General features: G+C 51.1%; 1 long non-coding RNA gene and 1 other non-coding gene across 17 annotated transcripts in view; one reads left to right on the plus strand and one right to left on the minus strand.

Moving 5' to 3' along the window:
* Nucleotides 1-1,803: 1,803 nt before the first annotated feature.
* On the minus strand, nucleotides 1,804-1,994 carry LOC114022280. The gene has a single exon (XR_003566439.1). It is a non-coding gene; the product is annotated as a U2 spliceosomal RNA (small nuclear RNA).
* A 9,768-nt stretch (nucleotides 1,995-11,762) lies between these two features.
* The window catches only part of LOC114018768, an 85,120-nt gene continuing 76,896 nt past the window's right edge, over nucleotides 11,763-19,986 (plus strand). For 14 of the 16 annotated variants that reach the window (XR_006292349.1, XR_006292356.1, XR_003564013.3 and 11 more), the window contains exon 1: nucleotides 11,763-14,724. This is a non-coding gene — a long non-coding RNA (uncharacterized LOC114018768). Of the gene's footprint in view, nucleotides 14,725-15,331; nucleotides 15,560-19,986 lie in introns of those variants that run through there. The other 2 variants (XR_006292351.1, XR_006292353.1) reach the window with 1 other exon arrangement.

The following is a 19,986-nucleotide window of genomic DNA, read 5'->3' on the forward strand; positions in this document are numbered from 1 at the left end:
CCCCCTGTACGGAGCCAAATAACGTGTTGGACTACGTTGGCATGCAGGCCTGATGGCTGGAGAGAGGGAGAATACAACACTGCCTTCAGCAGTTTCTTCCAGTGGGGCACCAATGAACATGCCAAAGCTGTCACGTGGGAGCCCTGCAGCTTTAGGTGCTTGTCTACATGGGAATAGTTCCTGCCATGGCCATAGTGGAATAGCTTTGGAAGCGGAGTAGTAATTTTTGGGAATAAAGTTGTTTTTATTTGGAACAGAGTGTCCGTGTCCAGGGGTTATACTGGAAGAGCTACAGCGCAGTGCTTACTCTGCTTCTAGGAGGCCAGTCAATTCCCCCATGTAGACAAGCCTTTAGACTGCAGGTTTTGTGGGTCCCAACCGCCAGCTCTGCTCAGTCTCCAGAGCTCACTTCATTTTGGCAGCGCGTGCTCTCTCTCTCTCCCCCCACCCTTCCCCCGTTGGGGCTGTGGAGCTCTGGCGCCACCCACTGGTTCTGATTTCAAAGCTTGGTGGAAAAACAAAAAAATGCAAGGGAGGGGGAAATAACTCTCTCACTGAGCTCTGGTCTAGGCTTCCAGCATATGTTGCTATAAAATGCATTCTCTGAGCGACGCATTATATCGACCTAACCCCCCCGCCCGCCCCCCTGTGTAGACTGGTTTCTCCTAGGGAGAGAGCTACTGCCTCTCTGGGAGGGGAAGCACCTATGCTGACGGGAGAAGCTCTTTCAGTGGCACAGGTAGCCTCTCCACTAAATGCTTCAGGGGCCCAGCTGCAGCACTGTAAGTGTGAGCACCTGCCTGGGATAAATCAATTGCCACAAACCAGCCTTTCCCAGAAGAAACAACGAGGAGTCCTGTGGCACCTTAGAGACGAAAACATTTATTTGGGCTCACTTCATCAGATGCAAGGAGTGAAAAATACAGTAGGCAGGTATAAATATACAGCACATGAAAAGATGGGGGGGCGGGGGGGAGTCAGGGCTAACGAGGCCAATTCCCAACAGTTGACAAGCAGGTGTGAATATCAACAGAGGGGAAATTACTTGTTGTAGTGACCCAGCCACTCCCAGTCTTTATTCAGGCCTAATTTGATGATGTCAAGTTTGCAAATTAATTCCAGCGCTGCAGTTTCTCGTTGACTCCTCCTTGTTTTGCTGATACAGACTCACAGGGCTACCCCTCTGAAACCTTTCACAGAAGAGTAACACTGAGCACTTCACAGCTGTAAAGCACGTCACAAACACTGCATAATGTACACTCGTGGCAGAGGAAGTAAATAGTTTAATGTTCGCTCTGCAGAGCAATTTGAAAGGGGCAGCCACCTGAAGTGTCCTGTCCCAAGCCACATTGTGGGAACCAGAAGTTAAATATGAGTGTTTTGAACGTCTATTACAGAGGATTGGGGCCCCTGGGTGCAGTACCACACCTACTGCCTTCACTTGAGCTTACAAACCGAAACACACAGACCATCTGTTAGGTGGGGAGAAGAATAGGACCTGTCTATATAATCATAATGCAATTATTTTTTTATAATATTGAAGGTCACATGTATATAAAGAAGTATCTCCCTGATAAACCCTTATTCATGCCTCCTCCTGTTGAAAGTACTCACTGCGCAAAGTAGAGTCCCAGCTTTTTAAATAATTCTCTAGTACACCTCTCCGGACTCACAAAATTACAACAGAAACTTTGATAAAGAAGCGAAAAGATTGAACGCTTGAGAATAAAACTGTTGTAAAGATCGGTTTAAACAGCAGAGTTCGACTGATTCTGTTTTTCAACCACAATAGTCTCCCCAGGGGGGAGGTGCACCGTTCCTGGAGGTACTGCAATACCAGGTCGATGCGTGGAGTGGATGGAACAAGCTCCTATTCCATCTCCCTGTTCCAAAAACCCATTTAATGTATAGTCCTCAGATAGAGGACGTATCAGATATTAAAGTGATAAGAACAGATTTAATAATTTTATTAAGATTAATGTTGAAATAAGAAACGGTACAGAGTTCAAGCATAGAAGTTTCTGGTTGTCAGGGGATAAGGTACAGATTATCAAGGGGTGCAAAATTTGATTTAGGAGCTGGTGGAGCAAGGATCACATAATAATCTGCAATCTCCCCGACTGGGGGAAAAGTTTAACCGGTCAGAGTACAGACATCGAGATATGGGGTAAGTTATCCACACAACGGCTATGTTCAGTATGCTAGTATAGTGAGTGAATACGGGGGTGGGGATGGGTCTACCCTCTTTTGGTGGGGTTTAATGTTCAGTGGGTTTACGGTTCCAGTTCATACGGGGTGAAGCCGCCCCCGGCGAGGAAGTGGTTGCTGGCGTCCCACTTGCTGGTCAGTTCGAAGGCTTTTCCCTGGTCCGGCTTGCGCTTCAGGGCTTCTACGTACAGCGAGTGGGTGGCTGCCTTCAGGGTCCTCTCCAGCAGGCCCCTGGCGCTCGGCGATGGTGTTGCCCTCGGACCTGATCTGCGGAACCAGGACTCCCAGCTCCTGGCGCTCCTCGCACCACTCCCAGCGGCAGCCGATGCGCTTCCCCAGGCGTCGCGTGGTATTGCGGGCACGGGACCACAGTGAAGCGATATCGCCCCCATCTCGGCCGAATTCGCCATCCAGGGAACTGCTCAGGAAGCTGGCGATGTCTTGGCTGGAGGGGGCTCTACCGATCCGCTTTTGTGTTGCGTCATGGAGGGCTGTCGCTGCGATGCTCCTTACCATGGCGTCGGAACACGTCAGCAGGCGGAAGGCATGGGTGATCACCGCGATGTCACACAGGTCACCCATGCGGGGGACATTGGCACCGCCATGCCCGTGGGTGATATAGACCAGCTCGTTGCTGGCTCTCTGGGGAAGGAATAACCACTTCTTCACCAGCTGCCGGATGATCTTGTCCGCCTTGTTGAGGGGTACCTTTGCCACGGCGGATCCCCTCAGGACGAACGAGATGCAGGGGATCAGGAAGGTGTTCAGGGCGTTTATCTTTTGCCACGGTGCTAGCAGTGAGGTGTTGATCTTGGCGGCATCCTGTAGGATCTCTTGGATGGTGTCCTTGGGCATCTGTCGGACACGGAAACCCGTCGGTGTGCCGAGGTGTCGGTAGGCCTGCCCCTCTGCCAGGGGGATGACGGGCTCGCCCTGGATCTGGAATTCTGTCTCCTGCACGGAGTCCCTTTTGCTGCCATCTTTGTGGAGGGATGCGCACTTCTTTGCATTGAAGCGGAGCCCCATCCAATCGGCAACTCGACTGGTGGCATCTAGCATACGCTGGAGGTTCTCTGGGTCGTCTGCAGTCAGGACCAGGTCATCCGCGTAAGCCAGGATGCTCACCCTCTCTCCGTGGAGGTTGAAGCCGTCTGCGCCCTTGGAGATCGCTCACAGCAATGGCTCCATGGCGAGGTTAAAGATGATGGGGCTGAGGGGACAGCCCTGCTTAACTCCGCTCCGGATCGGGATCTCGGCGGTCTCCCCTTCGACCGAGCGAATGGTGGTGCTGCATCCCTCGTACATCTCTTGGACCACACGGCGGAAGTTCTCTGGCATCCCAAACTCCTGAAGCGTGGCAAAGATGTGGTGGTGGGGCATGGACCCAAAGGCGTTGGCCAGGTCGAGCCATGCTACCGTACACTGCCTCCGCACCCTTCTGGTCGTTTCGATGATGGTTTGGAGGACAAAGTTGTGTTCATAGCAGCCTTCGCAGGACATGAAGCCTTTCTGGGTGGAGCTGATGGCTCCCCCATGCACCGACCACTCCGTGATCCTCGACACCAGGCAGCTGGCATAGAGCTTGTACATCGTGGAGCAGAGGGAGATGAGCCTCCAGTTGCTGGGGTCATCCCGCTCACCCTTCTTGTACACCAGAACCGTCATGGCCTTCTTCCAGGAGCTGGGAGTCCGGCAGAATCGCTTGCACTGGTTGAAGAGCGTGGCGAGGACCAGGCAGCCGGGATCTCGCTTTTTCAGGAGGTTGTAGCGGATGCTGTCTTTCCCGGGAGCTGTGTTTTTTGTTTTTAAGAGTCTGGCCAACACTTCCTTGGGCGTGAAGTCAGCTTCCAGGGCACCTGCGTCGTCGACACGGGGCAGGGGGCGGAGGCACTCTGGGCGCAGCGCGCCATCCTGGGCTGTGTGGTTGAATACGTCCCTGAAGTAGCTGTAGAGACGTTCAGATGGGATTGTGCAGTAGGGCGAGGGCCCATCGAGGATCTCTCGCATGGCTTTGGAGCGGTTTGCCCGGTACAGCTTCTGGATCCTTGAAGCCGCTGCTGGATCGTAGCGGTGATTGGTGCCTCTCCTTCTGGTTCCCCTGGTGGTGGTGGTGAGGTTTGGAGCAGGTGTTCTGTGGGCAGGCGGGGCGTTCTCCTGGCTGGGACGTCTCCTGGGAGCGGTTTCTGCAGACAGTTCTTGGGTGAGACTGTCTACGAGGAGGTCAAAGTCGTCGAAGGAAGCTGTCGCTTGTAGCTTCTCAGTTCAGGCAGTCTGCCACGGAGTGGCAGCCCTCTCCACCGGCTGCTGGCCCTCATGGTCCTCGACCTCATCTGAAGCTGACTCAACGCCTGCACAGCCGACCTGCCGTCTATCCCGTGAGCCATCGTTCCCTTCGGTTGGGAGCTGGGGCGGGATCTCTGGCGGGATGCTGGCATTACTAGTGGTCGGAGGGACGTGGTCCGGCTCAGGGGTTGCTGGGACACCGCTGGTCCTTCTGGGGGTGGCTGCTGCCTGGGCGGTTGCTGCTGGAACGTGAGATCCGCTGTTGGCAGCGTCCCGCAGGATGGACTCGGGGGCCGTGCTGGGCCGTCTGGTGATGAGGGCCCGGTGGTTTTCTGTGGCTGCGGGGTTGGTTCCTTCAGCAATGTCTGGAGCTTGCAGAGCGGCCTGTGGCTGGGCACTGGCTCCCTCAGCTGCTGGAGTTTGCAGGGCAGACTGAGGTGTGGCTCTGGCTCCTCCGGCGGTTGGGGTATGCAGGGCAGTCGGGGGTGTGGCTCTGGCTCCTCCGGTGGTTGGAGTTCGCAGGGCGGTCTGAGGTGGGGCTCTGGCTCCTCCGGCGGTTGGAGTTCGCGGAGTGGTCTGAGGGGCGGCGCTGACTCTTCCAGCTACAGGATCTCAAGCAGGTATGCGCGAGGGCGCACTGATCCTTCTGGGGATGGGGACGTGCTGGGCAGGGGGCAAGGTAGTGCTGAGTCGTCTCAGTATGGAGATTTGCCTGGCGACGTGGGAGGGTGAGACGGGTCTCCTGCTGGCGAGGACCTGGGTGGTGTTCCCCGCGGCAGCAGGAACCTTCTCGATCGCAGCACCCCGTTGCGCTGGTCTGGTGATGGGGGCAGGCTTCTTGACGGCAGCTTGCACAATCGCTGTTCTTTGTTGAGGCTCAGGAGCGGTGGGCCGGCGCGCAGCAGCAGGGCTGGGAGCTGGGGCAGGAGGCTGTGTGGTTCCCTTGGAGCGTTTCCTGCAGGTGACTTGGTGCGTCTTGCATTGCTTCTGCGTCTCGAAGGGCAGGCTGCAGAGGGTGCAGCTGAAGGCGACCTGCTTGCTGTGGCATTTCTTTAGGTGCCTGGTGACGCCACCCAGGAGGTGGAAGCTTCAAGGGGGGAAGCAGATGGGGCAGATGAGTACGTCCGCTGCGAGGGGGTACTGCAGGTAGATGGTGTCCTCATTACCTTGCAGCGGGAGGGTGCCAGCAGCACCAGCGGTATCGCTGGCTGGTTCATCCTGGCGTGGGCGGGTGGGGTCGAGGGGTCCGGCTGGGCGGGCATCTGGCAGGGGCCTGCGGTCTCTTTGGATGGTTTCGGAGGCTGGGCAGGCATCCGGCAAGGCGCTGGTGACCCTCTGGGTGGTCTCTGGAGAGATGCTGGTCCCATCGATGGAGATTCCTCTCTTGCTGGTGTGTAGAGCAGTGGGAGCACCATCAGCGCCAGGGACCTGGGCAGCTTCGGGGGTGGGAGGTGGTCGCCTGGGAGCCTCTTGCGGCGGCAGAGCGGGGGGGCTCTCCAGTGGCGGCCAGTGTTGCTGGAGAGCGGGGGGGCTCTTGGTCAGCAGCTGCTGTAAGGCGGGGGGGCTTGCTCTCGGCAGCTGGCGCCGCTGGGGAGCAGGGGGGATGTTCCTTCTGGCGGTGATGTCCCGGCAGGCTGGCCTCCGAATGCAGGATCTCTCTGGAACAGCATCTCGGAGGGGGTCCTTCGAGTCGCCACCGGTCTTCCTCTTCGTGCTGCTGGTCAGTAACGTCCTGGAGGCACCGAGGGTCTTCTTTGTAGTCGCTGCTTGAGGGGCCTTCTGTGGAGCAACCGCAGCGGTGGTACACAGAGAAGCTGAGGGTGTCTCAGTAGCAGAAGGAGGATTTTCTTCCAAGGCGGCAGCGGTAGAATAGACCTCCAAAGCAGCATCGATTTTTTCAAAGATGGCAGCCGGGGAATCCATCTTCGGTGCACATGTTGCGACCTGTTCATAGAAAAAAAAAAAAAAGAGATTAAACTGATAAGAACAGATTTAATAATTTTATTAAGATAATGTTGGAATAAGAAACGGTACAGAGTTCAAGCATAGAAGTTCCTGGTTGTCAGGGGATAAGGTACAGATTATCAAGGGGTGCAAAATTCGATTTAGGAGCTGGTGGAGCAAGGATCACATAATAATCTGCAATCTCCCCGACTGGGAGAAAAGTTTAACCGGTCAGAGTACAGACATCGAGATATGGGGTAAGTTATCCACACAACGGCTATGTTCAGTATGCTGGGTATAGTGAGTGAATATGGGGGTGGGGATGGGTCTACCCTCATTTGGTGGGGTTTAATGTTCAGTGGGTTTACGGTTCCAGTTCATACGGTCCGATGGGGAAGGCCTCTCAGTCTCTTTCCCACAGTGTGCGCACAATGTCGTACTGGCTCACTCCTCCTGGTACTGTCGGTGGCCGGTGATGTGCTCGATTGTAGATGTCCCTGGACCATCGGATGGTGTCCGAGACCATGAGGCGCCACATGAGCCGTGCGTAGCGTCTACCGATCCCGCAGGTGCGCAGCACGCGCTCGTTGCAGGGGTCCCAAGCGCCCAGGGCTCCGACGATCAGGGCGTCCAGCTGCACCTCGTAGCCCTTCGCTCTCAGGGTGTCGGCCAGAGGGGCGATTTTTCCAGTTTCCGAGCACGGGCTTCTCGGAAGGCCGGGGACCTGTTCTCGAAGGGGACCGTGATGTCGACGAGGATGATCTTTTTCTGGGTTTCGTTGGTGACAACCATGTCGGGTCGCAGCGGGCTGTCAGTACCGGGGATGGCGCAGTTCACGGCGACCTCCCCCAGGCTCGGTGAGATGGCTTTCACCAGGCGGTTCTGGATGGCGTTGTGGCGCAGCTGCTAGGCTCTGGAGTGGGGCTTGCAGCTGCACAGGACGTGGGGCAGGGTCTCGTTGGCGTAGCTGCACTTCCTGCAACGCCTGTCTCGGTTCCCGTGGCGGACGGCTCTGTTGAGCGGGACTCAGTTAAGCCGGGCGCGGTGGATGAACCGCCAGTCGGCGAAGCGGGTGAAGCCGCCCCCGGCGAGGAAGTGGTTGCTGGAGTCCCATTTGCTGGTTAGTTCGAAGGCTTTTCCCTGGTCCGGCTTGCGCTTCGGGGCTTCTACGTACAGCGAGTGGGTGGCTGCCTTCAGGGTCCTCTCCAGCAGGCCCCTGGCGCTCGGGGTGACGATGGTGTTGCCCTCGGACCTAATCTGCGGCACCAGGACTCCCAGCTCCTGGCGCTCCTCGCACCACTCCCAGCGGCAGCCGATGCGCTTCCCCAGGCGGCGCGTGGCATTGCGGGCACGGGACCACAGTGAAGCGATATTGCCCCCATCTCGGCCGAATTCGCCATCCAGGGAACTGCTCAGGAAGCTGGCGGTGTCTTGGCTGGAGGGGGCTCTACCGATCCGCTTTTGTGTTGCGTCATGGAGGGCTTTTGCTCCCCCCTCCCCCGCCTCTTCCCCCCGCGGGGCTGGCTTCCCGCCCCGCCTCCCCTCCCTCCCGGCCGCCGATCAGCGGATGGCCCTTGCCAGGAAGGGGGAGCCGCAGCACACTCCCGGCTCCGGGGAGGAGGCAGAGAAGAGTCGGGGACCGGGCCTTGGGGAAGGGGGGTTGGAATCAGGGCATACCCCCTCCAGCCCCCTGCCGTGAGCCCTCTGGGCAGGGGGCTGGGAGCACCCCCATGACCCTAGCCCATGACCCCAGCCCTCTGCTCTGACCCCTGCACCCCCCCACGACCCCAGCCCTGACTCCAGCACCCTGCACACATACCCAGCCCCCCCCGTCCTGACTCCAGCACCCTGCACACATACCCAGCCCCCCCCGTCCTGACTCCAGCACCCTGCACACATACCCAGCCCCCCCCATCCTGACTTCTGCAGCCCGCACACAGCCCCAGCCCCAGCATGCCCTGACTCTTGCACCCCCCACATTTCCACCCCCACCCTGAGCACCAAATGGGAGCTCCTGTACCCCCCCCCCCACATTCCCACCTGCACCCCTCGCACCAAATGGGAGCTGCCCAGGTGAGCACTCCACACCCAAACCTCCTGCCCCAACCCTGAGCCCCCTCCCTCATTCTAGCTCCTGGCCAGACCCTACACCCCAACCCCCAGCCTCCTCCTTCACCCCCAGCCCTGCCTGTGCTCAGTGCACTCCCACCCTCAGCTCAGTGCAGAGAGAGAGGAAGAGAATGGGCTTGAACCAGGGAGAAGGTAGGTACCCACTCTGTGTGGGCAGGGCCGGAAGCCCAGACCGGAAGCGGGCTGAGCGGGGCCAGCACCTGGGACCCGGGCTGGCAGGAGCCGGTGGACGGAACTCCAGACCGGCAGTGGGCTGAGTGGCAGCGGGCTGAGCCGCTCAGCCCACTGCCGGTCTGGGGTTCTGGCTGCTGGCCCCTTGCCAGCTGGGGTCCTGGCTGCAGGCCCTGCCCCCTGCCGGTCTAGGTGAACGGAACCCCAGGCTGGCAGTGGGCTGAGCGGGCCGGCAGCATAAGATGAGTATTTTAATTTAATTTTAAATGAAGCTTCTTAAACATTTTGAAAACCTTGTTTACTTTACATATGACAATAGTTTAGTTATAGAGAGAGACCTTCTAAAAAAACGTTAACAAGTATTACTGGCACGCGAAACCCTAAATTGAAGTGAGTAAATGAAGACTTGGCACACCACTTCTGAAAGGTTGCTGACCCCTCATCTAGGCCATTGAATTTTAAAGTTACTCACGTACCTAAGTATCTACAAGAAAGAGGGATATTTAAACACCAACATTAGAAAAGTGAACCACCAAAAATATGGCCTTTGGGTTTTTTTTTTTAAAACAGAATATTGCTTGGAAGATGGGAAACATTCATAGAATTGACAGGTTTCAGAGTAACAGCCGTGTTAGTCTGTATTCGCAAAAAGAAAAGGAGTACTTGTGGCACGTTAGAGACTAACCAATTTATTTGAGCATAAGCTTTCGTGAGCTACAGCTCACTTCATCGGATGCATCCGATGAAGTGAGCTGTAGCTCACGAAAGCTTATGCTCAAATAAATTGGTTAGTTTCTAAGGTGCCACAAGTATTCATAGAATTATAGGCCCGCAAATCTTGATTGAGATGGTGCCTGGGGCAGATCTCCAGGGGCGGGGGGCACAAAAGGGGTAGCGATGTTAAAGCGCTGCCATAGGCTGTGTATGGGCCCATACTGGCGGCCACTTCTTACCAGTATGCTGTACCAGCCCACGTTTTATCTCTGCTCCTCCGTTCCTTTACTTTCTTGCCTGTGAGTGAAGGGGTGTTAACAGGCCACTTTACCTTGAATGGTCCCTTGAAATGTGTTAACTACGCTAAACAATCTGTTCCACTTTTACTTAGCAGTGACACACTGAGTTGTTTTTTTCAGACCCAAACAGCAGCTCTGTGTACGCTCCAAAGCTTCTCTCTCCTACCAACAGAGGTTGGTCCAATACAAGATATTATCTCACCCTTGTCTCACTAATGCTTTAAGTGGCAGTTGGAAAGAAAGCTCAGAAATGAAACAACCCTCCATGGAGTCAGTTCCCCTTCCTGGGAACACTCTCTTCCTCCCCAGCTCTGCTCGTACCCTAATATGAGGGCTTCCCCACCCCAAACCATGAGCTGGAGCCTTCTTTCCAAGACCTAGCCCCTTCCACATAAAACAGGAGCTTCTCTCTGCAAAAGGCAGGGTCACGAGCATTAAGATCGTCACTGGAAACTCAGCCATGCTGAGCCAACAGCTGCTCCATCTCTACCAGGTTCCTCTTCTTCTGTTGGGCACAACTCTGTACCTGCTGGAAGCAGGCATACAGAAACATTGCAACAGACAATGGAAAGCACACTCTAACTGTGTATTGTCTCAGTTCCTGTGTAACTGCACCTCTTCTGGTTCCTACCTAGCCTCCTTGTGGGCACCTGCACCCAGGTCTCAGGACTAGGCATCATCTTCCTTAGGGTGGGAACTCCAGTCCCTCTCCTCCCAGACCGAAGGTTTAAGCTGTAATTCGCTATACTTATCCCAGCACATCTGACTTCAATCCAGCGCCTGCAGTTCTGCCGTCTCCCAGGGGCTATGACAGGGTTTACCCAGGACCAGGCATCTTTCAGAAAGCACAGAGCATTTAGGACAAAAACATTACGGAGAAAACATTCCATAAAAGAATAAAGAGTGTACACACATGCTAGCGTTACCAGGTATTACCCATCAGCCTCATGGGATCCTGGTAAGTCCATACATAAATTGTCAGTCCTTTATGCCAGAATGCCTCACTTCTAAGTCAATTTAGGCTGACACTTAACTTTGACGCTATATAGGTGAAAACTGCAGTACGCACTCCCCCACACAACTGGTATTTCTACTGACTTGTTTACTTGTTCTAGGGATTTGGACTAACTAACTTCTAATGATTCCAGATTCCACAGGAAACCCATTCAGCAAGCCAGGAACACAAAAATAGATACACTGCGTATTGATATGGTCGTCTAAGAATATCCGGTCCACCCGTAGCATCTGGCATATCTCAATGTAACAGACTTTGACGTTTCCCTGTTTTTAGGATATGTGGGGCCCTATGCAGTATTATTCAACTGGTGCCCCTATGCCAGTGCAACTGGTGCTCCTACGCCGGTGCATTCGGCTCTGTGAATAAGGCCCCTGTCTTCTGCCGAGTACGGAGATTGTAGCACGCGCTGGGTGTGCGGGAGCCGACCCGCTTTTACCTGCTGTCCCGGTCATAGGCACAGACCCCGCGGGTGGGTGCTCTGGGGCTGGAGAACCCATGGGGAAAATTTAATGAGTGCGGAACACCCACGGGCACCAAGCTCCCCACTCTGCACCCCTTCCCCCGCTCCTCTCGTGCGCTGGCAGCCCCGTGCTTACCAACTCCTCCCGCTCCCTCCCAGTGCTTCTGGAGCGCCGCAAACAGCTGATTTGTGGCGTTCAAGTTCCGGGAGGGAGGGGGAGGAGCGGGGACGGGCGTACTAGGGGGAGGGGAAGCGGGGGAGCAGGGCTTAGGGGAAGGGGTGGAGTGGGGGCGGGGCCTGGAGCAGAGGCGGGGATTGAGCACCCCCCGGCAAGATGAGAAGGTGGCATCTATGGTCCCGGTGGTGCCCCAAATTCTGGCGTGCCCTATGCAGCTGCGTATGCTGTGTATGCCTAAGGACAGCCCTGCGTGTATCACATACAGACATGACCAGCTGAAGGGCATAAAATGGGACAGGAACAAATGAGGCTATTAGAACTCTGGGGAGGGGGAGTCACAGCAGGAAATAATTTAAATAAACAATACATATCACCCCCCTACAAATGGAAACTTCTGAGCCAAGACCCCCTTTCTCAGTCTCAACCTGGGCAGCAGTCGCTTACGGCAGGTCTACACTTAACATGCTGCATCGGCGCAGCTGCACTAATGAGCTCTGTGGCACCAAGGCCTCCAGTTTGGGGGCAGGGAAAAGGTAGGAGAGCAGAGTTAGGGAGTTGGAGTATTTATTTTTATTATTTATAGCACAGTAGCACGTAGTGACCTCAGTTGAGGGTACGGCTCCATTGTGCTCAGCACAGCATAGACACAGAATGAGAGGCAGCCTTTGCTTCAAAGAGGTTTTTTTTTAGTCTCTTTCTCCTTTAGGAGGGATAGGGGGACATAAACAAAATATTGGACTAACCGTGGCCTTCCACTCATCCCTGACCCTTCCAGGTTTTGAAAAATTAGGTGCGTGACACTAGCTGTGCCGGTGAGGGGAAAATGCTGCAGTGTCTTTATAGTTACTTACAGTAGACGGTATGTAGGGCATCTGCACCCCCAGCCAATGATCTTTTGTCTAAGAACATAATATTCCAGTTATCCCCTGAATAAGTATAATAACTCCCCCTTGGAGCCCAAACACCCTCCTTCCCTCAGTTAGATTCAACTTTTATCGTTAGAAGAGCCTTTATTGAGCTCCAAATGCAGTTGAGTGGCTTTCTAATGTCCGTTGCTACAAAAGCCATGCTTTGTCACGGGCTAATAATGTTTGGGCCGTGAAAACAGTCAGTCCTCTGGCTTTGTCTCCTATCTGTTTTTGGGACTCAGAATTGCCATTATCTTGGAACCAAGAACTCTGAGCTTCAGCCTGGGTCTCATACACAATACCATAGTGTTGACACCATGTCACCAGGCAGGAGAATTACATTGTGTCTCAGTTTCAGCTCTGCCCTTGACTTGCTTATACTGTATATTGAAATCCTCCCGAGCAGTAAGTTTTCCCCTGCCCCTTGCCCAGTTTCAGCCCCTTGCATACCATAATGAGATTTTTCCTCAGGCCAAAATCCAAGATACCTTTGAGGAACCTTGACACTCAGATAGGAAATCATGCTCATGTTTAGCAAAATCTACTACTCAAATAGGGTTATCTGTACATGTCTGATATTATTTGAGGTATAGTCAGCTGAACATGTAACAGTAGTGAAGGAGAATATAATAATAAGGTGATACTGAAAAATACATCTTGTGAGTAAATGAGAACTGCTATTCTGCTGGACTGTCTTTGTGCACCTTGAAATGACGCAAAAGGGAAACTAGTTAGTCACTTTTTTCAGTTCAGACTTTTGCATTCAGACACAAATCCTATTAAGAAACTAACTTAAAAATGGATCTCGGGCCTGCAGAACAATATATATTTTTAGATTCGTAGAACAAGACTTTTGAGGTTGTTTTACAGTTGGTCTTTGCAGCCAGGCTAGCTTTACTTGTTCCTGAAAGAATGGCTGGCATCTGATCATGAAGTGCATTAACATTTCCTGCTTAAATCGAGTAGGAATCAAAGCCCCCTCTTTGGAAGCCAAGGTGATTTTTAAAAAAAAGCATCTTCAAGTTACTGAATCTCGCTCTTGGCAAACCATGATGCCTTTTAACATTGTTCTGTGGCTGAACATTACCTTTTCTCACTTGAAACTGCAGACTTTCTGTCTGCTTCTCCTTGCATAATGATTAGTTTTTGAGTGCTTAAACATACAGACTCTTGTCCATCAGACCTGTCATATTTAGTCTGGTCTCTAACTCTTGTGTCTTGCCTTGTTTTATCTTGTAGGATCCACCCTGAAATGATTAGGTGCAGGCAAAGATCACAGCAGTAGTAACTACACAATTTTTGCTTCTCAGCATTTCCTTCATAGCATGGGACGTTTTTTTACTTTTGACTAATATTGAGTTGTTTACTGAAGAGCAGCTGTTGCAGCTCTGCTGACATTAAACTAGGCTGCATATGAATTGTGAGCAGGTATCTCTTCAGTAACAATGCACATCCTTGGTGCTTTGGGGAGCATTCAGGCTGCAAGATAACCGTGGTGTGTATCTAATCTTATCTGGCCAGCTTTTATAAAACTGCTGTTTTGCTGTTGGCTGAACTTATAGCTTAACTCTACCTCATTCCTGTTGAGGTGCATGAAATATTGAACACTATTTAAAGAGCTCGATCATCAAAATACATATCTTATCACTGGTCCTTTTCACCAAGAATGTGGCAGGACTCACACAGAAACCATAGTACAGACTGAATGCATGATCACTTAAAAGAGGGGGATGCAGGTCTCTTGTGTGACGAGAGGAATATTAGTAAGTTTACACACAATACACTTTACTGACTAGAAAATCCATGTTACCAACGAAAAGACTACTGTTTGGTGTTTGTAAGTGAAATCATTGCACTCCAATTCTCTGTGGAAGAAATGAGCTCGACTTAAAATTATATTTTAAATAGTTTCAAATCCATTTGTTAAAGCTATTTCACTTTCTTAATGCTTTCCATTGAGATTGACATCTGTACCTTCACTTGCTTTTCAGTGCCAATTTTGACATAATACTAAACTGCCCGGAAGTGGCATTTCAGCACATATATGGGACAAATATTTCCATAGTTATGTGTAAGATCCTACCAAATTCATTGTCCATGGGTAGAGCGCATGCTGAGGGGTTGCAAAGGTGCCCCTCCCCTTCAAAGTTTCTAGCCACCTATTGGCTATCTTGGGGAGGAAGGGAGCTGATTGGTCCTTCACCTGCCATGTGTAGCTTCTGTTTGCTCTGTACATTCCAGCAACCCCACCCTCCCCACCCTATAGTGGTAGCCTGAGAGCTGTTCTTTGCAGTTGCTGGAGGTCTACCCTATTGCTTGTTTTGCGGTTGGAAAGGAATTTTTCTTCCCATTTCCAAATTGGCAGAGGCCTAGGGAGTTCTTCACCTTCCTCAGAGCATCCTGGAGGCACAGTTAAGTTAAACAGGAATAGGCTTTAATAATGAGTGATAGCACTTTGTAAGAATGTTAATTCATTTGAACTCACAGACGGTTTCCAGTGCAGTTAAAAGGAACAGTTCCTGGGATTTTACTGATGAACCTTGTTGTCAAGGAACAGTGAATAACCTTGTGGCCTTTGCAGACCAACGTCCCCACGTTTAGTATCCATTGCCCCCCTCACAGGGGTAGGGTGGATAGTAGGACTCAGAAAGGAGAGCCGAGTCCTAGTGGTAGGCTGAGGAGAGGCTACCCCAAATTAAGGGTTATATGGTAGAAACCTTGTAACCCCTGCACTGGAACCACTTACCTGATTGGTAAGAGTATGGGTGACAAGGTGGGCAGACCCTCTCCCCTGTGTTAATTTTAATAAAGTTGTGGCGTGCCACTTGAACCTCATCCCTGTGTTTGTCTGTTATACCAATAAAATAAAAACCAGCAGGATCTTATTAAAGGAGAAAAGGCAAAATGCCACATTTATTGTGAATACAGAAAGAATCATAGTAAGCAGTTAGTTTATAGCTATAACATTCCATTCAATTTCATATTTATTCACACATTCATTCATACACACACACACACACACACACACACACACACAGGTTCTGCAAGGTTGTTATCATAGTTACCAGCCTTAGAGTTGCTCATGCCAAGCCACTGGCCAGGTGGCCTGGACATGAGGAGAGATAAGAGAACCATAACAGGAAACATTCTGGCAGAATGGGTGAAATTTGAAAGTGAGCCTTGATGTATGATTCCCCCCGCCAACTCTGTTCTCTGTAATTTGGTTGCATTGGTCATTGCAATAAGGTTTGTTCCATGTTTATGTCAGCTCCTGTAGATGAGATAGCTTTATATACTGTATATAAATGTAATTGATGTTGACTCCATTAAAAGGCCTCTCCTAATATGTAATTATGCATTGTTTGTGTGGTTAGGAATGTGCTTAAAATGAGAAGTATAGTGTGTGTGATGGGGAATGATTATTAATGGGGAGAGAAGGAAGGAAAGAAAATAACTTGATCATCTCCTTCCCTCTCAATATTTTATTTATAAAATAGTTTTAGCATGTCTAAAACTTCATTAAAGTTCTCAGACAGGCAAGCTCTTTGTACACCATGTGACTTTAGGTGCAATTGTGCAACACATCCATTCACTGTGAGGCCTGTGTGTTTATCCAGAATATGTGTGCCCTGGCTAGCTTCAAAAATAAATGTTTACAACAAATAGCAGAAACATAAAAGGAAGCTAATAGGCAAAAACTTTGAATGATGTAAAATCATTCAAAATTGGATAAGCCACGTGATTCAATACCACTCATCGCTTGTAGCGTTGTTCCAGTGTATAAGGACAGTTCTGCTTCCCCCTTTATCCTCCCAGAGAATGTAGCTTTTTCAGAAGCATTATTAAGTGGATGGAAGACAGGTCTCCACGTTGTTCAGTAAAACTGTTGTGGTTTCTACACCCAAACATTAACAGATAGTAGACTCAAGGTTCTGGTGTTGTACCATTTGGTCTTCAAGACCAGCAGTACTCCAGCCTCTGATTCCTCCAGTAGAGCTGGATGCCTACGGAGGGGTGTGTGCATGTGTTTGTGTGTTTCGGGGGGGCTGCCCGGATACCTGTGTAGGTGCTGGGGGTGGCACCTCACCTGAACAATGAGTCCCAGGGATTTTGTGGGTCTTTCCAGTTCCCAGCTGGTGGGAGTGGATGTCAGGGCCCCCCTTGACATGTATATGGAGAATACTTTAAAGGTGTGTGTTGCATATTCTGATATCAGGAAAAGCTATTGCAGTTGAAACAGACTCCCTATTATTGCTAAAACAAAAGGTACTGTGTATCACACTCAACTGGTGAGTGCTCTGTATCCAGAAGTTATTAGGATATGGTAAAGTGAGCCTGTGCCAGAACTTCATTCCAAATGAGGAATTTTCCCTAATGGACATGGCTGTCAGCAAAGGTGACAAGAAGTTAGCCAACAGACTAGGACATCTGGTCTAGCAAGCGTCTAATGATCAAAAACAACTCATTCTGTCAGCAGGGAATTGAGGTGAAAGTGAAATAGTGACATAATTCATAATTCAGGATTGGGCCCAGACTAGGAAGGAGTCTAGTCTGTGAAAGAAGCTTATTCGAATATCTGTGAGGGTGAGATTTTACCTGTAAACAGTTTCTTAATGTATTAAGCTTAGATTTGCGCGTTTTTGCTTTATTTTGCTTGGTGACTGACTTTGTTCTGTCATTACTTGAAATCACTTAAATCCTACTTTTTATATTTAATAAAATCACTTTTGTTTATTAATGAACCCAGAGTAAGTTTATTAATGAACCTGGGGGAGCAAACAGCTGTGCATATATTTCTATCTGTGTTATAGAGGGCAGATAATTTGAGTTTACCCTGTATAAACTTTATTCAGAGTAAAACGGATTTCTTTGGGGTTTGGATCCCATTGGGAACTGGGCGTCTGGGTGCTGGAGATAGGAAACTTGCTGAGCAGTTTTTAGTTAAAGTCTGCAGCTTTGGGGGTGTGGACCAGACCTGGGTCTGTGCTGCAGCAGGCTAGCGTGTCTGGTTCAACAAGGCAGGGTTCTGGAAGCCCAAGCTGGGAGGGAAAATGGACTCAGAGGTAATCTCAGCACGTCAGGTGACAGTCCCAAGGGGGTCTCTGTGACCAAACCCGTCACACCTGGTTCATGGCTCTTTTTTTTTTTTTGTGGCTCTTTTTCTGCATCACTGCTCTTAAAACCCACCATACTGAGATCCTATATATTAATATACTGTTTACAAATTAACGTTTTTTGTTTTGAGAGTCAAAGGATCCATTCCCAAAAGCAGAGAGTCCCTGTGACTTTGTTATCTGCATACTGTAGGACACCCCACCTTTACCCTTTTGTGGGCTCAAGGTGTAACCTGATTGATTTAAGCTCCTTCATCCTTTCCCTACCATGGGATCTCTCTCCTGCCATCCATTTCCACCCTCTGACAAACAGAGGCTAGGGACACCATTCCTTACCCATCCTGGCTAATAGCCATTAATGGACTTCACCTCCATGAATTTATCCAGTTCTCTTTTAAACCCTGTTATAGTCCTAGCCTTCACAACTTCCTTAGGCAAGGAGTTCCACAGGTTGACTGTGTGCTGAGTGAAGAAGAACTTCCTTTTACTTATTTTAAACCTGCTATCCATTAATTTCATTTGGTGGCCCCAGTTCTTATATTATGGGAACAAGTAAATAACTTTTCCTTATTCACTTTCTCCACACCACTCATGATTTTATATACCTCTATCATATCTCCTCTTAGTCTCCTCTTTTTCAAGCTGGAAAGGCACCCACCTTTACCCATCCTGGGCTCAGGGTGTACTCTTCTGCGGTTTGCAGGATCTTTTACCAGTGAAAGAGCCTTGCATAGTAATGTCCTTAACCTCTAGGTATTAACAGTTACCAAAACAGAATGCACACACTAAGCATGAAGTGCTCACAACTCCCCAAAAGGCAGATGAACTTTTCCTGATGGTCAGTCAGGATCTGGTCGTCTGGGGACTTCAGCTTCTGCATGATGTGATCAGCAGGGTGTTGAGGTCTGGCAGTTCTGATCTTGCGGCTGTGTCCTGGATTTGGTTCCAAAGACCTTCCTTTTGGATCCCAGTTTATTTATATGGTGAAACTTGAGTCCTGCTTAGCTGTACCTTAGCCAATCATTTTAAATGAAAGTACTACGACACTGTAATTTTAATCAATCTTAGCCCATTTTGAAACAATTCTTTAATCATATCCCCACCTTAATTGATTTAAATCTTGTAAAACTGTTTGTCTGTTGCATAATTAATCAAAGAACCAGAAAGGAACCATACAGATAAACAATACAGAAGTTAGGAACTGTAAAGGTAAAACAATAAAATAGATTTCACACCCACAACTGTTAAGTGATTCCTTGACAGGCAGAATGCCATTAAACAAAGTTTTCTTTAAACATCTTAAGAGACTCCTTGATTATCTATTGATGGTGTGTGACAGGTGTCGGTCCTCCGAGCCCCTAGGGGCAATGGAGAGCTATGGTCTCCGTGGCAGGCCTCAGCCACACCTTCCGGGCGTTGGGGAATTAGCGGGGAAGGTGTGCCGGCCGGAGTCAGTAGCGCGCCCCTCCGGCAGGGGAGCGCCGGGGTAGGGGAACGCAGGCCCACCCAACTCCACTGCTTCCAGCCCAGGGCCCTGGCAGTGGCGGGAGGCGAAAGTCCCGCCGCTGGGTCAACGGGGCCGTCCGCGCCCGCTGACCAAACACACCCACCCCACGGTGTAGTTGGGCCCCTGGGCTACTTCCTACCCGGTCTCTCAGGCGGGTCGCTCCGGTCCCTCCATCTCCTCTGGGTATTCCGCTGCGGACCACTCCCGCTCCCCCTCGGTATCGGACTCACGCTGGCCCGGGCTGCCGTCAGGCCCCTCCAGGTCCTCTGGGTATTCAGCGCTGGCAGCCCTGGTTGCCACAGGCCTTCCTCCCGGTCAGGCTCCTCCTTGCCCAGGGCTTCGCCTGGGTCAGCAGCAGGATCACGAGGGAGCAGCCTGTGTCTGTCTCCCTCCCTGGTGCTCTCTTCACTGGGCAGAGGGCCCCGCCCTTTGTACTTCCTGTCCCACCCTTCCCCTTCCGGGGATTGGAGTAAGCTTGGCCTGGCCCCGCCCACTCAGGCTGCAAGGGTGGCTCTTTACCCTCTGGTTCGGAGGGGAGCCACCCTGGCTCCCTACATGGTGCATACTATTGGGAGGGGAACCTTAACAGCCCCATGTGACATTGTTTTGATATCATTTAGATGGGACGTGAGGACGTGACTTTCTGCTTCTTGGCTCATGGCTGCTGCTCTCCTCCTGTGGCTGCAAAAAAAGGCCTCAGACCTTACAACGTCCCTGATTTTCTTTAAATAAAAAAGAGCTGAACCCAGATCCCCCGCCAGACACAAATCTCCAATACACACATTCACACTTGCTTTTTGCCCTTAGTTCCCCACTTGAACCAACCTTTTCAGATTGACCTAGTCTATGTAGACTGAGACTTCCAAACTAAAACACGCCAGTATCTACCTTTCAGAAATAGGTGCTGACTTGGTGAAATCACAGCAGAAAGTTGTAAATTGTGTGTGTGTGTGTGTGTGTGTGTGTGGTGCAGGGGGGCGGGGGGGGGGAATCCTGCTAACCCAGGAGTGATGGGTGTATCAGGCCCTTTGAGGTCCCCTGCTGGAGGCCTC

This window comes from Chelonia mydas, chromosome 7 (genome assembly GCF_015237465.2).
Source record: "Chelonia mydas isolate rCheMyd1 chromosome 7, rCheMyd1.pri.v2, whole genome shotgun sequence".
Classification (NCBI taxonomy): Eukaryota; Metazoa; Chordata; order Testudines; family Cheloniidae; genus Chelonia; species Chelonia mydas.